Source organism: Cryptomeria japonica, chromosome 2 (genome assembly GCF_030272615.1).
Source record: "Cryptomeria japonica chromosome 2, Sugi_1.0, whole genome shotgun sequence".
NCBI lineage: Eukaryota > Viridiplantae > Streptophyta > Pinopsida > Cupressales > Cupressaceae > Cryptomeria > Cryptomeria japonica.
Window position 1 is genome coordinate 629579728 of NC_081406.1, and position 23632 is coordinate 629603359.

Genomic DNA, 23632 nt, shown 5'->3' on the forward strand with positions numbered 1-23632 from the left:
CATATGATGTTTATTTATGAATACCCATTTAGTTTCAATTACATTTTTGTTTTTAGGTCGGGGAACCAATGTCCATGTGTTATTCTTTTCGATTTATTCCAATTCATCTTCCATAGCTTTAATTTAATGTTTATCTTCACATGCCTCAATAACTAATATTGGTTCAATTTGAGAAATTAAACATACCTCTTCATTTGCCAGTCTTCCTCTTGTCATAACTCCTTGATACATATTCCCAATTATTTGACTTTCAGAGTGATTCAATCTTACATACCTGGGTGTATTCACTTGTTGTTGTTCTTCAGTCACTATGAAATTCTCTGATGATGCCGGTGTGACTGGATCAACATTCTATACCGATGCACTTAATGTGGGTTCATTTGTGATTATTTCAAGTGTCGATTCAGAGTCCATAGACCTTGGATTACCTCTAAACTATTCATCAATCTTCACATTTGCACTCTCAGTGATTTTATGCAATCTCTTATTAAAACATCTATATGCCTTGGTCTTAGATGAATAACCAAGAAATATTCCTTCATCACTTTTGGGATCAAATTTACCAATATAATCATCTTGTTAGGTCTGACTTGGAAAGCTAATGTACTGAGAGGGGAGGGGTGAATTAGTACTTCAAAAATTTTCTTGAAAAACAATTTTACTGATAAACACAAACTAAGTATTACTAATCTCATAAATATATAATACTGAAATATAATAATAACATCCATCAAAATTCCACTCCATAACACAAAGATTTTTGGTCACGCAGAAACTCTTGGTTAGAGAGAAAAACTGCGGTGGGGATGGCACCCACAACTTCACTACTGCAATAATCAAGATTTCTCGATTAGAGCTACATGTTTAGCTATTTCTAATAGCTTACCCTATTAGGAGTATAAAGATCTTTAGATCTACGTTGCTAAAGGATTTGACAAACACTTTTACAAAATGTTGTACCTGGTTAAAGGCTTTACAATTTATAGACTTTGTTAGAGTCTTTTACCCTATTAAAGGTTTCTAACACAACTTAATAATTCAATCAAAATCTTTACAAAATATCTACAACTTTCACATCTGAAATGTTATAGCAGACTCTATGTGCTCAATATAAAATTACCTTGCTCATAGAATTCCTTAGTAATTGATAAATAAACTTGGTAACCACTTCTATATACTTTGTCCCTTAAACTGTTCTCTAAAACCTTCTCGGTAACCTTTAAATATCTCTGTCAATCTTCTTTCTTCATACTTAACTATATCATCACTTCGTATCTTCTCTCTTGATTTTCCATCTTTCAAATACTCAAATCATTCTGTTTATATAGATCTCCGAGATGGTGATCTGTACATGCTTTGATCATACATACATGTTTTATTGAATGAATAAACATAAAAATTATTTCATTGGATATTCTTCCTCAAAATCATATAAAATCTTTAAATGCAATTTCCTATGTAATAACAGTTTCATCTTCTCGAATCTTGTAACACGTTTCACATGTGTGTCCAGGTTCATTGAATCTGGTAACACGTTTCCACTCGGTTCAGATTAGCTCAGTATTCCTCCTTTGCTGCTTGGTAGACATACGAACTTTACTTGGTAGACATTTTGTATTCGTCTTGGTTCATAGTTCGATGTATATCATCTCGGTGACTTGTCTCTCTTCTATAACCGACGCCGATAACCTTGGTATTTACCGACTGGACTTTTCGGTAGTATTAACCGACTAGTGTATATAGGATGACTTTGGGCATAAAACTAATGACAAGTTAGTAAATAGCAACACATCTCTCCTAATATAACATTTGCCTCTAAATATTCTAAAGAATTTAAGAGAATGAGTATTACAAAACCATAGTTCATGAGGGGTCTTACCGATTTCACCTTTGATGTGAACTCTGTTGAATGTACAAACCGTTGTATTGATTGATTCTCTCCAATACACATGAGGTAGGTTTGTGTCTGATATCATGCTTCTTGATGCATCCAAAATAGTTATGTTCTTCCTTTACACAACTCCATTTTACTGGGGTGTCCGAGGTGCCGATAACTATCTTCTAATTCCATTCACTTCACAGAATGTATTAAATTCTTTAGATGTGAATTCAACTCCTTGATCTGATCTTAAACATTTGATCTTCTTACGAGTTTCATTCTCTACCATTTCCTTGAATAGTTTGAATTTTCCAAAAGCTTCTTATTTCTCCCTAAGAAAAGTAACCCAACACATTCTAGAATAATCATCAATGATTAGCATAAAATATCCATCTCCTTGTAGACTTCTAGTTCTTGTCGGACCACATAAGTCAGTATGAATTAAATCAAGAACATTATTGGATTTCTCTGGAATACTCTTGAAAGTTGTTCTAACTTGCTTTCCAAATTGACATTCCTTACATACCGGATTGTGAGGTTTTACAATCTTAGGTAGATCCCTTACTGCTTTAGTTGTACTGATCTTTACAATGCAATCAAAATTTATATGACAGTCTTTTATGCCATGTCTTCTCATTATTATTCAAGTGAAAGATATTACCTCTAGTCTGATTACCAGTTGTAATTTCCAAACCAGTTCTATTCATGATTTTGCATTTACCATTCTTGAATTGTAACTGAAATCCCTTTTCAACTAATTGACCAACACTCAAAAGATTATGATTCAAACCTTCAACATAATAAATGTTGTCAGTATTGTGCTTACCATCAAAAGATATAGTGCCTTTTCCTCTAATCAAACAAGCTTTATCATCCCCAAATCTTACTAGACCTCCATTGTATTCCTGAAATGTTAAGAATTTACTTTTATAACTAGTCATATGATGTGAACATCCAGAATCAATGATCCATTCATCCTTTTCTTCAATTTTAGTTGTCAGGGCCTGCTCTACCGGTTGTATAGTAGGTGTCAATTGATCTTCTTTTATTGCAATAAAAGCCCATCCATTGTCTATCGGTTCCTCATTAGAATCATCAGTAACTCCTTCATCAGCATAGTAACATGAGTTGTCTCTATTCTTCTTAAATATGTATCTCTGATATTAAGGGTTAGGCTTATATGTTCTTTTAGCTTCTTCTTTCAGTCTTGCATGTCAGGGTTAGGCTTATATGTTCTTTTAGCTTCTTTTTTCAGTTAGGCTTATATGTTCTTTAGCTTCTTCTTTCAATCTTGCATATCTATCAGGACACCTAGACACCATTTGACCAATTTTATTGCAGTCAAAACATTTAAATGGTCCTTTACCTTCATACTTACTTCCAACTGGACCTTTAGGCATTTTCCTTGCAAGTAGTGCTTCAAGCTCTTGCAATTCTTCATTCTCTCTTTTGATGTCTTCAAGTTCTCTTGCATAAAGTGCTTTCCAATCATATTTCTTATATGATGATGATGATGATGCAGATGATGATGCTTTGAAAGCTAAATCTTTTTTTTTTGTAGCAATATGACCAAATTCCTCAAGCTCAAAAGATGAAAGTTTTCCAGCCAAGGTATCTCTAGATATTGATGTATTAGGCATTGTTCTTAATTCATTAGTAGTGGTTACTTTAATTTTGTATGCCGTTGGCAATGCTCTTAAAACTTTAGAAATAATTTCATCTTCACTTAAGGATCCTCCACAACATTGTATACCCAAAACAATTTCATTAACTCTTTCCATAAAAGAAGAAATCATTTCATCTTCTTCCATTTTTAGATTTTCATACCTAGCCCAGAAGCATTCTAGTTTTGCAATTTTTACAGTGGTATCACCTTCATTCAATGTCTCCAATTTGTCCCAAATAGCTTTAGCAATAGATCGGTATGACAATCCCATGATTTGTTAATCTGACAATGCGCTCAAAAGTGCTTCTCTTGCTTTGCAATCATTCTCCTGAGTTTGGTGGATTAGGTTGACTCTGTGTAGGACCAACATAGCCATTCTTTGTAACATCCCATATGTCTCTTCCAATGCAATTCAGATGTGTCTCCATTCTAATTTTCCATATACCATAGTTAGTTCCATCAAGCTTCAGACTGTCCTTCCTGAAATAGTTAGTTGCCATAGAATCTCCTCAAGCTGTTAAACTTCTGCAAAAAGAGGACTTAGCTCTAATACAAATTGTTAGGACCCAGAGGCAAATGAAAGGGGGGGGGGGGTGAATTAGTTGTCTATTAATTTCAACCCAAATATAACTTAATCAAACTTGATGCATAATACGGGTAAACCAAACTTAATGTCGGTTGACAGTTTAACAGTTAATAACAATATCGATGAAGCTTAATGCATGAAACAGAAAGACAAATAACATCCACAACACATAACATAGATATTTGTACGTGGAAACCCTGTAAGGGGAAAAACCACGGTGGGAAACCTTATCCACAATCAGATGATACTACTGTAGATAGTATGTGTGTACAAATGGGGTCTGCACATGCCGAAAGGCCAATTGCCTAGAGCTCACTGCTCAATCAAAGATGGGAGTCACACTAACTACAATTGGATGGTTAAATCCAATGATAATGTACTGCTCAAAATAACATCTTCATATGTTGGATTCAGTACCGGTTAACATCTAATTGTCTTCTTCATACCTTACTTGAATCTTCAAATGATGTTTGCGTGAGTAGCTCTTCTTATATTTGCATATACCTTATTACATTCCTCTTCCACTTATACAACTTAATCTCACAAATGAAATCTTACATATATATCAAAACCTAAGACCAAATGTGTAGGTCATCTCACTAAGAATATTATAATTAAATCAATTACAAATAAATCAATATGTGATGCATCATGTCGGCTTAATGTATTTACAATAATAACCAATCAAAAAATCATCTCCATAACATGTCGTGCTGATCTGGAATAGATAATGCATGCCGATCCATAACCTAGACCAATTTGCCGGTAACAACAAATATGCAAACTCGATTAGACCAATAACCAAATCACCAAAACCAAGTGTCCAAACCATGTATTTGACATAACCAAGTGATCTCTAGATGATAACAAGTCATCGTCTATGCCGGTGAACAATATAACCTACTGGTGAACCTAATACTGATGACTGTGCATAAGTCACTAAACTTGTCGGTGAACATAACCAAAGATCTCTAGTGCCAATAAGTGTTGACAAGTGTTGACATCAATGACAAGACCAATACAACACATCCATAATACCAACATTTTTTTTATTTTTTCATGATTTCAAATGATTGAATTGTTTTTGATTAATTAAAAACAGGTTTTAAGGGACCTAAAACCCATTTACATAAGAAAGATATTCAATATAGCAACAAAAAACAACAACAGCAAAACACCAGCAACAAAGGAAAGGACAGCAAAAGGCCAGCGAGAAATTGGCCTCAATTCCAGCAAAGACAACAATTAGAAATTCTTCATGGTTTCTTCTGCATCCTGTACCAAAAGCATCATAGCTTTTGCCGCTTCCCTCAAATCAGTATTTTCCTGAGCAGTCTGGCTATCTTTCACCTTCATTTCCTTCTTCGCCGTAGTCTGCCTGGTTCTGTGCCTAGAGGTCTGGTGTTTTTGGCTGGAAGTAGGAGCATCTTCAATAACCATGAGGTCTTTCTCTTGATTTTTCTTTTCCAGGTGGTTCACCAGCGCATTCATGTCCTGGGAAGAGACTTTTAGAACTTGGAGGCTATGATCCATAAGGCTTTTCAGGGATTTCTCGTTTCTAGCCATCCAGGCATTGACATTGTCCTTATCCTCCTCCACCCATTCCTTCAGAATTTTGATGACGTCCTCCAGGTGTTTTAGGTCACCTTTAATCAAGTCTTTCTCCTGCCAGTCTTCCATTTCCATTTCTTCCTCCGCTTTGGTATTCTCCATCTCCTCGTGCTGCTTCCCAGAATCAGACATGTTGATCTTAACTTTCGATTCCCTCTATTTACCCTGCATGCTGGTAATGTTTTCCACCACCCACTTCTGAAAGTTGAAGAATTCAAGGGTGCAATTGTGGCCGGTATTCAGTATTGTTTCTGCAGAATCCTTGCTTTGTTCCGTCTCCTCCTCATTAGGGTTTTCACCTTCCTTAGGATTCAGAGCCTCTTTCTCAATTTCTGAGCCGACAATATTATGTTGACAATTCTCAGAATTGCCCCCTTCCTCTCCTTCCCCATACTCCTCCTCCTTATTGATCTCCTTTTCAAAAATTTCTTCATTATTTTTTCCTTCTTCTTCCTCACAAAGCACATCCGTTTCTTCCTGCACATTAATCTTCCTTTTTTTATGGGAAGGGGTTTTGGTCTCCTCAGTCAAACCAGAGTCTATGCTTTTCTCAGAAGTCTGAGCATTGAGAATTAAAGGGTCATCCTTTGTTGCCCTAGTCTTATTCTTCATATATTCATAAATTAGTAGGATGAGACCCTGGTGTGCAAGAGGGTAGGAGCTGGGTTTTTTTAATGTGGTTGGCCAAACTCTCGTTCAGAGAAGAAGCAAGATAGAAGGGCAAAGAAATTTTCACCCCATGGCGGAAGTGGTTCAGGATGGCAAAGTGATAATTGTAAATTTTTGTAAACCTACCATCCATAGTTAAATATTCCATTAATGCCCTAAGAATTTTTTGCTAGAAAGGTTTTACCTGTTGGGGGGTGAAGTAAGAGATATTATCCTTCTTCTCCAGGTTGCTCTTCTCATCCTCAGTCTTAGGGAAGTTTTTGAAGGCCTCAGCAGCATACTTTCTATCCCTATAGAATTTGGTCCCCTCCATCTTGAGCCCCATTACCTCTGAGATCAGGCTTTCATCAATGTGCTAGATTTCCCCAAATAGGGTAGCCTTGTTATTGCTCCAGCTTTTTACGAACCCCTGAGAAACAAAGCTTCTACTACCATGGAGCTTCTCCATGTAATCTGTGAACCCATGTCGGTGGATCCTTCTCCACACCTTCCTTTTGCTCTTCCAGTGCTCACACCCAGACAGTTCATTCCTGTTAAGGCTACCTCCCATTCTGCTTTTCAGGTCACAATCACCTCTGTTACAGCTCTCGGCCCGCAAGTAAAACTCTGTGTTTCTGGTTTCTGCTTGAAAAGATACTTTCACAATTTTGAAATTGTCTTTCATGTTCATACGAACCTAGCTATTATTACAATTACCTCTCGCACACATGTATTCTTGGTAATGATGCCTAGAAGCACTCATCGACTGGTAGGTCATTCACCTCCATACTCTTTCATTGGTACTCGTTCCCCAAAATTCAATCATAATATTTGCTTACTCCATTAAGGCGATCAAAAAATAATTGTTCCTTAATCTCCCACTTAATGTGATCTTCCCCTATATATTTGATCCCCTTTACCAAATTAACCCCTTCATTAGCAAGGATATCCGCTACCTTGTTACCCTCTCTAAAAGTGTGGGTTAAAATAATGTTAACATAGTTATTAAGGATAGTCTTAGCATTTTTAATAATATTAGCAATATTCCAGGAGACTGAACTAATCCCTTTGAGGGCTTGTATAATATTTAAGGAATCCCCTTCAAGCCAGATTTTTTAAAATTTGAATTCCTGGGCTAACTGGAGGCTCTTAAGCATGGCCATAGCTTCAGCCACATGGTTGTTTTGGATTCCAAAAGGGGAAGCAAAAGCAGCAATACACCTTCCTTGAGCATTTCTGATAACTCCACCTCCACCAGCCTTTCCAGGGTTCCCTTTAGTAGCCCCATCAAAATTAACCTTTATCCAATCATAATCAGGGAACCTCCAAACAATGTTTTCTCTCTTCTTCTTGTTATCCACTCTGTAGACCTTATCAATCAGGTTCCATTCAGTAATAATGCCTTTTTCCATATCATTCAAATTTATAATAGCCCATTGCTGATTATTCTTATGAGGGATGTTGATGTTCTCCTTTATAGCCCTGCATATTTTTTCAAAGACAACCTGAGTATTACACTTTTCTTCCCTAAATATCCTGTTATTCCTATCTTTCCAAATGCCCCAGCATATCATGGGGAGGGTCAGGGACCATAGGTTTTTAATAATTTGGCAATTGGTAGGAAAATTCCATTGCCATATTATATCCTTAATGCTTTTGTTCATGACCCAATTAATTTTCCATTTTTCCCATATTTTACACCAGATTTCCCAAGTGTAGGAGCAATGAAAAAATAGGTGATCAACTGATTCCTCCTCCTTCTAATAGAGCTCACATCTGTTAGGGAAATTGAAGCCCCTTCGAATTAAATTATCAATAGTAAGGATGCTATTATAGGAAGCAAGCCAAAAGAACATGTTGACTTTTGGGATTAGGATGTTGTTCCAAACTTTATTCCAGAAAGGATTGCGGATTTGAGAAAAAGTGTTTTTATAAGTAGAAGAAACTGTGAATTCACCTTTATGGTCACTTTTCCAAAGGAAAACATCATCATAGTTGTTGTTAGGGGAAAAGGACAGCAACTCTTTCTGAATAGAGGAAAGACCAGGATGGATGTCCTTAAGATTGACCCATTTATTCTCCTTCCAATAGTCACAAACCATCAGCCCAAACCTCCTTTTACATTCTTCAATGACTTGATTGTTGTTTTGATCAAATAGGGCTTCATTCTTCATCCAGGGGTCTTCCCAAAACCTTATTCTGTCACCTTTTCCAAGGACCCATCTAGCTCCAGCTTTTGCAACTTTTATGGCTTTGGTAACACTATTCTAGATGAAAGATCCAGCTGGGATATCTTCATCATTGAGGATCCCTTGGATGGTCTGAATCTTAATGTATTTATCAAACCAAATTTGGCTCCAGTCTTTCTTAATGTCAAAAGCTCTCCATAATTGCTTGGCAAGAAGGGCTTTATTAAAAGTTTTAATAATTTTAATCCCCAACCCTCCTTTGTTCTTTGGTCTACACGCCTTGTCTCAAGAAATCAAAGGTATTCTCTTCTTTTCTTCAACTCCTGACCATAAGAATCTCTTCTGAATTCTTTCCATAGTTTCAGCAATTTTTGCCGGAATACCAAACAGACTGAGGGCATAAACAGGGAGATTTTGAAGAGTAGCTTGGAGGAGCTGGATTTTCCCAGCTTGAGATAACATTGAACCTTTCCATCCTGCAAGTCTCTTATTATTTTTATCAATGATCATATTCTAGAAAGAGTTTGGGGGAGCCATCCCTAAAGGAAGACCTGGGTAGGTAGAAGGCAGCAAGTCCACTTTACAACCAATTATATTGGCTATTCTCTGCTATCTTATGACTGGAGTATTGAAGAAGTACATAGCTGATTTGTTCCAGTTAACCAGTTGACCAGTTGCCAAAGCATAGGAGTTGAGAGTAGTTTTGAAGGCTTCAACCTCCTTGACAAAAGATTATCCCATGATGATAGTATCATCAACAAACTGTTGATGAGTGCAAAACACATTGGCAGAAGAAGGTTGAAGACCTTTGATAATTTTGCTTTGTTTCAATTTATGAATCATTCTGCTCATACTTTCAGCCAGAATGGTAAAAAGGATAGGTGATATGGGGTCTCCTTGTCTTAGCCCTCTAGAGTTTTTAAAATGATTAAATTGTTGTTCTTATTAGTTTTGTCAATATTATTGTGATTGTTTAATAGTTTTGATTTAAAAAAATAATGATAAGATGCATATTTTTGGTTATTTGATTGTTTATGAACTTTTGTTTTCATATATATGTAATATGATTCTATTTAGGACAACCAATAACAACCATGGGAAAGAAAAAGTGAGGAACCGTTGAACAACGAGAGGCTGAAAAGGAAAGATAAAGGCAGCGTATGAAGAAATTACATGACATAAGAACAATGGGATAAGAAGGTATGCCATCCTCAACATATCAATTTGATTTACCAAATGAACATAATGCACCTAATGCAATTGAAGAAGAGACATTTTATTTACCGTATGAACCTAATGCAATTGAAGAAGAGATCACATTGAATAATCAATTAAATGATGAACATACACCTGCTCTATTTGATGAATTGAATGTACATAATGCATGCAATGCACCGATGTTAACACCTCCTAGAATCATTCGTAGGAAACCAAAGTATCTAATTGACATTGATGAGAATATATTGAAGCCAATGCCCGATAAAATGAATGAACAAACTTGTAAGAGAATGGTTCAAAGAATATGGAAAAACTATTTAGAAAACTTAAATCAAACCACAAGATGTCAATTATTTGTTCAAATGATTAAAAATTTGAATTTTAAAGAGACAATGAAAATTCTAGGCCTAAGATCATCTGAAAGTAACAGCGAAAGAACTATTGTGAGAAATCTATTTGATGCATATCAAGCTATTGGTTCAAAATCATGTACTAAAGATTCTAATGTTACTCGACATGTCATTACATCAACCATAATGAGAACGAAAAAAAAAAGATTGTTTGATAAGAAAAATAAGTAAGTCATTACACGTTAGTAGAACAACATTAAGTAAAGCATTACAAAGGTGGGAAAAAATAGAGGAACCTAACAATAATTCTCATTGGGCATTCTCGGGTAGACTACCATGCAAAGACAAGGTTATTGTTGATGCACTAAGAACATTAATTGAAATTTTTTGGCATGACAACACAAGAGTTTTGCCCAACCAAAGAGATGTTGTTAGAAGGCGAATCGGGTCTACAAATTATGAGCAACATGCCAAACACTATTTGGATATGACTCAAACAAAATTTTATAAAAGATTCCTTGAAAAGTTTCCTCAAATAAGAATTTCTCAAAGATTTTTTGAAGTGGCAAAACCTTTTTATATTAAGATTAATCATATACACACAATGTGTTGTTGTAGGATGCATATTGAACTTTCCATGCACTACGATATTTTTTGTCATATTTGTTCTACTTTGCACACTAACGATGTTTTGTAGGAATGCAATATACCTATTGACAATATTACAAGGATATTGAGAAGGTTGTTGATGATTATGGACATAACTGATTAAAGATGTTTTACTATCTTGATATTATTATTTTATCTTTGATGTCAAGAAATTGATTTTCTAATTCAGTATGATGTTGCCATATCTTAAGAAATATGATATGAAGATTATAAAGAAGTCAGTAAAGACATAGGAAAGAATATGATTAATAAAGGGATAAGTTATTCAATGGGCAACTCTACCGAGTCAGACAATGATGAGATCTTGTTGTTTTAGATTGTTTTAACATCATACATATGTTGTAAAATGTAAAGGTTAATACTATACTGTGTTATGAAGCAGAGAACCTAGTCGGTAAACACTAAGGAAACTAGTCGGTAAACCCTAAGGTTATCGCAGTTGGTTAATGAAGACAGAATGTCTACCGAGTAAATTTTCGTATTCACCGAGTTGTAACCGAGCTATAACAGAATGCATTAAATGTTTACATGTGATATTTAATGAAAGATGTTGATGAGCTGGAGCGGATCAATGATTGGAAAGCCATAGAAAAAGTTTGTTAACGAATCTAAAGCAATGGAAAGTCGACAAGTAGATCTACAGCTCAGATTGAACCGCATTACCCTAACACAAGTTCCAAGATGATTGTGCAAGTTTTGAGGTGGGCTAAAACATTTTCAGATCGAAAGATACAATGAACCTAGACAAGATTGAAGATCTGATGGCTATGATTGATCATGGGAAATGTGATCAAGGAGATTAAGTGGGTAGAAGATTGTTTATAAATAAGGAACTATTGATAAACAATGTATGCGGGCAAGTGTATGCACAGGGATGCTACATAGTGATTATTGAGCACATAAGCTTGAAGACCTATTAGAATAACAAAGTATTGATGCCTAGCAGATAGACAAGATTAGTTCTATGTCTAGATTGTATTCAACAAATAAGAATCTGCTTTAGCATTTTAGATGTGAAGTTGCAGATAGATTGTATTACTGTTATTTTGTGAAAGTGATAGGAAATCTCTTAACTGAGTGGACTTAACAGTCTTATATGTAAATCCTCTAACAAGGTGAAATTCTAAATGAGTGTTTGAAATCCTTTGACAAGGTCACTTCTAACAAAGTGAAGATCCTAATAGATCTGAGGGAAATCCCTTAACCGGGTCACATCTAGCAATGTGTTCTATAATCTTCAACAGGATTGGCTTTTAACCGAGCATACTCTAGAAGAGTATATTTCTTAGTGGGTCCGAAATCCCACAGTGGTTTTTTCCTATTTGGGTTTCCACGTTAAATCTGGTGTTATGAGGTTTATATTGTTCATATGCTTTTGAGTTTGCATGTTTGACAGTTTTTATTATATGACTGATATATGTTACCGAGGTTGAATCTGATGTTTTTATGGATGAATAAGTTTGTATGATTCACCCCCCCCCTCTTATCTTGTTGGCTATTGGATCTATACTTCTATTAAGTATTAGAACTATCAATTAGTATCAGAGCATTGGACTCTGAAAAGAAAGTTTAAAGGCACTTGAGTTAAAGATCCAAAGATGTATAAGAGGGATGTACCTAAGCTGAATAAGTCAAGTTTCTCTACATGGCAGAAAAGGATGAAGCTACATCTATCAGGAGTTGGAAAATATGCTTTATACTATCTGGAGAATGATTTTGTTGCACCGAGCACCTATCCATTGACTATGGAAGAGATAAAGGCAAAGCAAGAACACATTCAAGCAATGATTGAAATAACATCTGCATTGACTGATTCTGAGTTTAATGGTCTAGAAGGCTGCAATGATCCAAAGGCAATGTGGACTAAGCTCATATCTATATATGGAGGAGATGAACATGTTCAAAGAGCAAAAGTTGATAGTCTAAGAGGACAACTTGAATCTATGAGGGTGAATGAAGGTGAGAACATAACCCAGTATAGTACAAGACTAAAGGAGATTGTAAATCAAATCAAAGGAGCAAGAGGAGCTATTGAAGAAAAGGATGTGACAAGTAAGTTGTTAAGAACCCTTCTACCTGCCTATGCAATCCGAGTCTCTACAATCAATGAATTGAGGTCTGTACCTAATATGCTAGTTTCCTTGGATGCTACTATTGGTAAGCTTCATGCATTTGAGTTAAGTAATTTTGATAATAGTGGGTCATCGGTAAATAAAGTTGAATCTGCATTTAGTTCTTTTCTTTAGAATGAATCTAATGATTACAATGAGAGAATGTATAAGTACTCTAAAGGAGATCATAGTGGAGCAAGGGAAAGATTTCGGAAGAACATGGAGGAGGTACATAAACTGTATGAAGAAATCAAAAAGCAAGAAGAATTTGAAGCACTATTGCCCAAAATGTTACCAAGAGGCAAAGGTAAGTATAAAGGAAAACTACCTTTGAAATGTTTCAATTGTGATAAGATTGGACATATGGCTTCTAACTGTCTTGACAAAGATTTCACTGAAAAGAGAGATTACTGAGATGACAGATAGAAAGATAATCATTACAAAGGTCACCGAGACTTCAGAAGAAGAGATAGAAAGACATGCTTAATTGCTGGTGAGGAATCTGAAGATGATAAATCAGATGAGACTGATACAGAGGAAGTTGTTTATGTGGCTATCAAGGATGGATCAGATGAAGAAAGGTATGAAGAAAAAGCCCTAATATCTCACATAAACACTAATGATTCTTGGATTATAGATAGTGGATGCTCACATCATATGATAGGAGATAAACACAAGTTTGTTATGTTAGAAGATTATGATGGAGGCTATGTTAGATTTGGTAATGATGCACCATGTCCGATAAGAGGTAAAGGATCCATAACACTTCTTGATAAAGCAAGATGCAATGATGTTTATTGGGTTGAAGGTTTGAAATATAATTTGTTAAGTGTAGCATAGCTAAACAACACAGGTTACCGAATATAATTTCAGAAAGGAATTGTCAAAGTTCATGACAAAAATGGAAAGTTAGCTACTACCTGGACACAAACAAAAGGTAATACATTTCACCTTGACTCTACTCACAACAAGTGTTTGCATGCAAAGATTGATAATACTTGGTTATGGCATAAAAGGTTTTGTCATGTTAATTTTGATAATCTGATCAAGATAAGTAAGAAGCACAGAGTAAGAGGTCTACCGAGTCTTGAAAAACATGAGAATGCTATGTGCCGAGGATGCCAAATGGGTAAGATGACAAGATCTAGCTTTACAAGTAAGTCCTACACTTCTAAGGGAATTTTAGATCTTGTGCACACTAATCTTTGTCGTCCTATGAAAGTTCAAAGTTATTATGGTGATAAGTATTTCACATTATTTGTGGATGATTATTCAAGGATGATGTCAGTAATGTTTTTAAAAGAAAAATCAAAAGCTTTTCAAATGTTTAAGTGGTACAAGGCTAGAGTTGAAAATGAAATAGGAAGCCAACTGAAATGTCTTAGATCAGATAGAGGAGGAGAGTTCACATCTGATGATTTCAACCTATTTTGTAATGATCATGGTATTAAAAGACAAGTCTCTACACTGAGGACTCCACAGTAGAATGGAATAGCTGAAAGAAGAAATAGATCTATTGTGGATTGTGCTAGAACACTGATGATTGAGAAGAAGGTTCCACAAACATTTTGGAGAGAAGCAATAAGCATAGCTATTTACACCTTGAACCAAGTTCATTTGAAGAAAGGTACTTTGAAGACACCTTATGAAATCTGGTATGGCAAGAAACCTAATGTAAGTTATTTTAAGATCTTTGGAAGCAAATGCTATGTTCATAAAGATGATAGAAATGGCAAGTTTGATCAGAAAAGTGAAGAAGGAACATTTCTAGGATATTCTTCTAGAAGCAAAGCATTTAAATGTCTGATCAAATCATCTAACAAAATAGTAGAAAGTGCAAATGTGAAAATTGATGAATTTGCAGAAAGAACTGATGACAGGAATTCCAAAGAACCAGAAGACTATGATGAATTTGTCTATGTGCAACCGAGAAGTCCTACTGAGATAACTGTTGAAGGAAATGAGGAAGATATCCAGTTACTGAGTGATGAAGAGTATCATACAGAGCCTACTGAGCCTGTATTAGCCAAATATGTTAGAAGACATCATGCACCAAGTCAGATTATAGGAGATAAGGATGATCCAGTGATGACAAGGAACAAACTGAGATAGAACACATGTTTGATATCTGAATTTGAACCAAGAATAGTGAAAGAGGCATTCAACAGTGAAGATTGGATAAATGCTATGACTGAAGAGATTGATCAAATCAACAAGAATGACACATGGACACTGGTCCCAAGACCGAAGGACAAAAATGTAATTGGTACAAAGTGGAACTTCAGAAACAAGCTAAATGAGAAAGGTGAGGTCATTCAGAACAAAGCAAGAATGGTTTGCAAAGCTTATGCCCAAGAAGAAGGATGTAAAATCTGCATTTCTGAATGGAATATTAGAAGAAGAAGTTTTCATTGAACAACCTGAAGGATTTGTTGAAGACAATAATAAAGATCAGGTATGTAAATTGAACAAAGCTTTATATGGTCTGAAACAAGCACCTAGAGCATGGTATGAAAGATTGCACTCTTATTTGATTAAGATTGGTTTTATAAGGACAAGTGAGAACAACAACATGTACATGAAGAATGATGAAAATGGAATACTAATCTCAGCCATATTTGTTGATGATATTATATTTTGTGGAAATGACTCTTTATGCAAGAACTTTGGAAATGAAATGAGCAAAGAATTTGAGATGTCATTAATTGGTGAGATAAAGTATTTTATAGGCTTACAGATACTACAAATGAAAAATGAAATTTTCATTACTCAATCCAAATACATAAAGGAAATCTTGAAGAAATTTGGAATGGAGGATTCAAAGCCAGTAAGTACTCCTATGACTACAAACTGCAAACTATCAAAGAATGATGAATCTGCATCTGTTGATGAGACACTCTACCGATCCTTGATTGGAAAACTACAATATGTTGTTCACAACAGGCCAGATATAGCACATGCAGTAGGTATTGTTGCAAGATTCTCTGCAGATCATAAAGAAATACACATGACAACAATCAAAAGAATTTTCAGATACTTGAAAGGCATTGAAGATTATGGCTTAGTATATCAGAAAGGAAATAATTTTGATTTAAAAGTTTATACTGATGTTGATTGGGTAGGCAACATTGATGACAGAAAAAGCACAAGTGGAGGAGCTTTCTTCTTAGGAGAAAGACTAGTGAGTTGGCTTAGCAAGAAACAATAATGTGTTTCTCAGTCAACAACCAAAGCTGAATATGTTGCTGCAACACTGAATTGTACCAACATTGCATGGATCAAACAATTGTTGGAAGGTATAAATGAGAAAGTTACCGAGCTAGTAACTATATTCTGTGACAATACTAGTGCCATTAATATTTCAAAGAACCCTATTATGCACTCTAAACAAAGCACATATTTATCAAATATCATTATCTTAGAGAAGAATCTCAAGAGAAGAAAGTGGTGTTGGAATATGTTAACACAAAGGAACAAATAGTTGATATCTTCACCAAGCCACTACCAAAGGACACTTTTGAATATCTCAAAAGCAAATTAGGGGTCCTACCCCTATCTTTTACTCACTGACCGAGATCAGTGAAAGCATCACTTCGATGACTCTATTGAATATCTTTTAGGGAGCTGATGCTAGAGTGATACACTTTAGAATGTTTTTCTGAAAGTGTACTAGAAATAATACTGGGATAATACAGAAAATGATACAGAATTGTAAACAAATGCTCTAACCAAGACTCAGTTGATACACAATAGCATGAAATAACTTCTTACAACAAGAAATTATGTTTTAGTTCTATTCTTTTTGGCATTGTTGTCAAAGGGGGAGAAGACCAAGGAGAAGACCAAGAAGGAGAAGACCTACCTAGGGGGAGAAAACTGAGAAAAGACTACAGATTGAAACCAGAAGAGAAGTTTGATGTATGGGGGAGAGTATTTCAGCATTTCAGACTCACAACAATCCAAATTCTTAAAGGTCAAATCAATTGGTTTTTCCATCAATGCCAAAGGGGGAGATTGTTGACAATATTACAAGGATATTGAGAAGGTTGTTGATGATTATGGACATAACTGATTAAAGATGTTTTACTATCTTGATATTATTATTATTTTGTCATTGATGTTAAGAAATTGATTTTCTAATTCAGTATGATGTTGCCATATCTTAAGAAATATGATATAAAGATTATAAAGAAGTTGGTAAAGACACAGGAAAGAATATGATGAATAAAGGGATAAGTTATTCAATGGGCAACTCTACCGAGTCAGACAATGACGAGATCTTGATGTTTTAGATTGTTCTAACATCATACATATGTTGTAAAATGTAAAGGTTAATACTATACTATGTTATCAAGCAAAGAACCTAGTTGGTAAACCCTAAGGTTACCTCAGTCGGTTAATGAAGACAAAATGTCTACTGAGTAAAGTTTAGTATTCACTGAGTTGTAACCGAGCTATAACAGAATGCATTAAATGTTTACATGTGATATTTAATGAAAGATGTTGATGAGCTAGAGTAGATCAATGATTGGCAAGCCGTAGAAAAAGTTTGTTAACGAATCTAAAGCAATGGAAAGTCGGCAAGTAGATCTACAGCTCAGATTGAACCGCATTACCCTAACACCAGTTCCAAGGTGGGGTAAAATGTTTTTAGATTAAAAGATACAATGAACTTGGACAATATTGAAGATCTGATGGCTATGATTGATCATGGGAAATGTGATCAAGGAGATTAAGTGGTTAGAAGATTGTTTATAAATAAGGAACTGTTGATAAACAATGTATGCGGGCAAGTGTATGCACAGGGATGCTACATAGTGATTACCGAGCACAGAAGCTTGAAGACCTGTTAGAATAACAGAGTATTGATGCCCAATAGATAGACAAGATTAGTTCTATGTCTAGATTGTATTGAACAAATAAGAATCTACTTTAGCATTTTAGATGTGAAGTTGCAGATAGATTGTATTACTATTATTTTGTGAAAGTGATAGGAAATCTCTTAACCGAGTGGACTTAACAGTCTTATATGTAAATCCTCTAACAAGGTGACATTCTAAATGAGTGTTTGAAATCCTTTGACAAGGTCACTTCTAACAAAGTGAAGATCCTAACAGATCTGAGGGAAATCCCTTAACCGGGTCACATCTAGCAATGTGTTTTGTAATCTTTAACAGGATTGGCTTTTAACCGAGCATACTCTAGAAGAGTATATTTCTTAGTGGGTACGAAATCCCACAGTGGTTTTTCCCTATTTGGGTTTCCATGTTAAATCTGGTGTTATGAGGTTTATATTGTTCATATGCTTTTGAGTTTGCATGTTTGACAAATTTTATTATATGACTGATATATGTTACCGAGGTTGAATTTGATGTTTTTATGGATGAATAAATTTGTATGATTCACCCCCCCCTCTCATCTTGTTGGCTATTGGATCTGTACTTATATTAAGTATCAGAACTATCAATACCAGCATCTCCTAAGATGGTAAGAGAATTTATTTCAAGTGTGCTATGTAATATACATGATGGTTGCATTTATTATCACACATGATGGTTGCATTTACTATCTGTACATTTGGAGAGCACACATGAAATTGGTAGGAAACTAGTTTCTTTTGGAAAATACAAGATAGTCATGTATGGAGTTAAAGATGGAAAAGATTTGAAGAGATGTGAGTTAGTAAAAAATGATATATGTGTAGCTGAATCTATGAAAATGTTTCAAGAGAAACTAGTTTATGAGTACATAATGCATACACATAGAGCTCGATGGTTAGATGAGCAATTCAAGTTACATAAGGACACATTTCCTATTGGCACCATTGTCTCTATTGTCGATTTTTTCTAAAAATTATACACTACAACCTCAAAATGAAGTGCAATCTATATATTATCATTCTACACATGTTTCCATTTTGTTACACATAACATTCATGCATACATATGATAGCACAAAAGAGGATAGAAAGGTTGTAAGAGAGTATCACTTCTACATAAGTGATGATCATAATCATTCATCAGAGTTTGTACAAGGATGCTTTAAAGTTTTCTATGATAATTTAAAGGAAAGAAACATACAATACAACCGACACTTAATATGGTCAGATAATTGCACCAAACAATTCAAGAATGCAAGGATGTTTTATTGGTTGACAAGGATGCATATGACAAGCAGTTTACAATATTTTTGGCATTTCACTGAGGTTGGATATGCTAAGGGATAGAAAGATGGTGAAAGAGCATGTGTAAAAAGAGCCCTAGCTAGAGAATAATTGAAGTACGAAGGTGGTGCTGAGTTGATAGATGCATAAACAATTGTGCGATGGTGTAACTCTATGATGGGTCCATGTAATCTATGTACGTCAATGGTTCATACATATTTTTGGTTGATCACTGAATCTAACATTGAAAACTATCTAGATTATTGTACAGTTGTAGGATCGAGTGACATGCACTCATTTATGAGTTCAAATGCAAGTTCACTAGTAATTTATATGAGACAGATGGTGTAGCATCCTAAAATTGCGACACTTGCAATTTCGACCGCATTTGGGTCTTCACGATGGTGATGCAACACGCAACCTGAATGGAGACCCCGAAACCTGATTATGACACTGAAAACTGCATTTTCTTGCACCCTGGCCTGAACCTCCTTTGCACCCTACTGTCCCGGGAGGTGGGACCAGAGCGCCCAGCACCCTGGTCCCCCAGGACCATGGCGCCCAGTGCCCTGGTCCCTGGCCCTATTTTGGGCCCGGTCTCCAATGGGACTTCGGGCCTTTTTGTTTGCAAATTGGAAAATAACATTTCCTGGTCGGCCTAAGGTCGAGAAAATCAGTCTTTTAACCCTAATTGGCAAGTATATAAACTACTTTTCCTCTCTCATTTGAGGAGGAGGAAAAAAGGTGAAAATGACATTTCAAACATTCAAGCATTCAAGCATTCAAGCATTCCTTCAAGCAATTGATCATTCTAAGTCTCCATTCAAGGCTAAGTGTTGCATTCAAGACAAGGATTCAACCATTGAAGAGGAGATCACTTACTACATACTACATACAACATACAACAACAACATACAACATCTATACCTTCGCACATAAGGATACAAACATCCTTAGAACAAGGTATTAGTACTTGTTTTACAGTCATTTACATTTACAGCTCTTGCTCATTTCTTGGTTAATTCCAAAACTAGGGTTTGACCTAAAGGCAAACCCCTAATCCCTAACCCCCCAATCGTCTTTGCTTTTCTGTGTGTAGGTTGCAGGTACGCGGCTGAAATTGAAGATCTGGAATCCTTGTGCAGAGACGAACAGATCCCCCTTCGTTTCGCGGATTTTTCGGAGGACCATGACGCTCGGACGCCATCGTCCTGACAACTTTTGCTCAAATTTGCAGGACAGCACTGTATCGACATTTTACTGCTAATTCCAGGTCCACAGCTTCATACTGTATTCCTATCTCAGTTTATAAGCGAATCTTTGTCACTTTCTATGCATTCCTAGCTTAATCTTCCTATCAACATTCTTTACGAAAGAGGGTAGCCTTGCTGTCATAACCCTTGAAACGCATTTAGCATCCAATCTTGCATTGCATGGGATTGGATCTTGTGGGTTTCAACCCCTCTTTTGAATGTAAAGTCTCTCCCCTAAGTGAAAACCATCAACCCTAGTGAATCTCCCTTCTCTCTCCTTGGAGTTGGAAGAGGGGAGAGCAACTAGGGTTCGATCGTGATTTTCCGCTTTACATTTTGGTGAACCCGACGTGAACATCCTTTCTAATTATTCATGATTAGATCTGAAATTTGATTCTTTGATTACATTTCCATGTTTGATCTTTTGCAAAAATTTTAGAGGTGATTGCATAAAAACCCTAAATTTTCTTTTTAGTAATCAAACTTGTGAAATATTTAATTGTTAATGCTTGTTTCAGATCTGCCCTTCTATTACAAATTATCAATTCAAATTTGTGCTTTAATTTTGAAAATTAAGTGGTTAAGTGTCAAAACCCTAATTTTTGAAACCCTCTTGATTCAACCTTTGTCCGACAATTTCACTGATCAAAACATTTCCAAATCAGCTGTAACTTTGGATTCCGCAATAAAATCACAATATCCTTCATCCTTGAAAATTTGGAAAAAAGTTGCGAGGACCGTGTGCACTCCGAGCGCCATTGTCCCCGACATTTTTTCCGAAATTTCGGGAGCTAGATCTTACTGTATTTTCCTGCTAAAATCCAGAATTTTGGCTGATTTTATCAATTTTAACACCTTCAAAATTAAAGTCAAAGTTGGTCTAGGGATTGCTTGGATTAACGGTTCTAATCATTCAAAAATCATTGAAACTGAAATTTTGTGTCAAAATTGTGTTCTTACTGTCCTAAATCTGAAAAGTGTGTTTGCATTCATTCGAAATTTCAGTGCTTATTCAAATTCTTGCAATTCGTGACTTTTGAAATTAAGTGCGTAATTACAACAACTTTAATTTCCGCTTTCAAAATTGAATTTTGCGTGAAATTGAGTCAACTTTTGAATTTCAAAATTTGCATTGCTCTTGACATTCCCTCTAAAATCATAAAATTCAAAATTTCAGTTTCCCTCTCTTTTTCAAAATTCAAATTTCGCATTTTTTCAACAATCTGGGTAGGGTTCAATTTTGAGATTGCAACTTTAATTTGGCCTATCTACAGATCGTAAAATCACTCAATTTTTTCAGATTGGCTCTAAAATCATCATACCTTTCATCCCTGCAAATTTTGAAAAAAGTTGCAAGGACTGTGTTGCACTCCGAGCGCCATGGTCCCGGACATTTTTTCTGAAATTTCGGGAGACTGTCGTGATTGCATTTAACAGCTTAAATCCAGAAGATTGGCTGATTTTATTGAAAATTGCTACCTCTGAATTCAAAATTTTCTCTCTTTCTAGTGCATGAGTTTTACAACAATAAGCCCTACTTACACTATTCCCATTAGACGAACCCGTAGAATTAAGTCTTTCCGAGGTTTAATTACTGAGGAGATGGAACCTAATTTGAATAGCCTTTTTAACGAGGACATGGGTAATTCCTCTAATCCTCCTAATGATGAAGAAGCTCTCCATGAGGTTTCTGAAGAACAAATTTCAAAATTGGATAACCAATTTGACGATTTTCGACACTGGATGTCTCATGAATACCCCGATAGTCAAGCTCTTCCTTTAATTGAGGGTCTAAAACGTATGCTTCAAAGTAATAAGAATGGAATTGATATTTTGCGTGGTATTGCACACATTGTGGATTCGAATGTGATGCCTATGAAGAGTTGTGCTGAAAATTTGGGTTATACACAACCTCCTACTCAAGTCAATCATTCTATTCCTTTGATGACTTCTATTGCTAGCATACCTGCCTTTACATCAAACATAATGACCACTTCTATACAAGACATTCCCCCTGTGATCACCAGTCATGGGGGCAATCCTCCCTCTTCTTCAATTAACCCTCTTCCTTCATTCAATCCAACTTCTTCATTCACTCCTTCAATGAGTGTTCCTATTACATCTCCACAAATGAACATGATGCAAGGGGGCAATTCATTCAATCATTCCATTCCTCCTTGTAGTGTTCCTCCTATCCAATCATCTCCTATGACTAACTATCATAGTGTCCCACCACCTTACTCTCTACCTTCTTTCAATAACATAACACCTCCATCACAATCTAACACGTCTAATATGAACTCTTCGACTGAAGCGACCATTAACAATCTTGCACAAACTGTCTCTTCTTTACAGCAACAAATTGCCTCTATGAATCAATCTAAGTTTAGTGTGCCCACATTTGACGTTGCGAGCCCACTTTCTCTTGACATTGTTCGAGCTATCCCCCCTAAACATGTTGAAATTCCACATTTGGAGCTTTATAATGGTAAGGGTGATCCTCTAACACATGTTAAGACTTTTCAAACAATTTGTACTGATTTTGCTTATGACCAAAGGTTGCTTGCAAAATTGTTTACTAGAACATTAAGAGACAAAGCCCTACAATGGTATTGCTCGTTACCTTCTTATTCTATTACTTCTTTCGAACAACTTGCAAATGCTTTCATTCAACAATTTCAAAACAATATAAGTCCTAAAGTTACTTTGATTGATTTAATGCATTGTAAACAAGGTGTTAAAGAAAAAGTGACTGATTTCATTGGTAGATATAAGCATTTGTATGCTCAAATTTCTTTTCCAGTACCTGACAATGATATTCAAAGAATCTTTATTTCTAATTTACAAAAAGATATTCGAGACAAACTTCTATTTTCTGAGTTTACTTCTTTCCAACAGTTGTGTGCAACTCTTCACAATTATCAACTGACTATGAGTCAAATGGAACAATCACATCCTATGGCTCCGAGTGATAAGGGTGATAGCAGTCAACAACCATTTGGGAAGTTTAAACCGAACAGAGATTCCATCAAATTCAATGAAAACATCATCAACAACAATGTGAATGCAGCATCAGGTGTGCCTCCTATTTCTAAATTTTTCAAGAAAGAAAGAAAGTATACTCCTTTGAATGAATCATTGCATAGTATTATGAATAAGTTATTGGAACAAAATGTGCTTACTCTTCCTCCTATAAGACAAATTGATCCTGCAAAGATTACTTCACCTTATTTTGATAACAGAGCTTTTTGTCAATTTCATCGTCAGCCTGGGCATGATACTGAGAAAT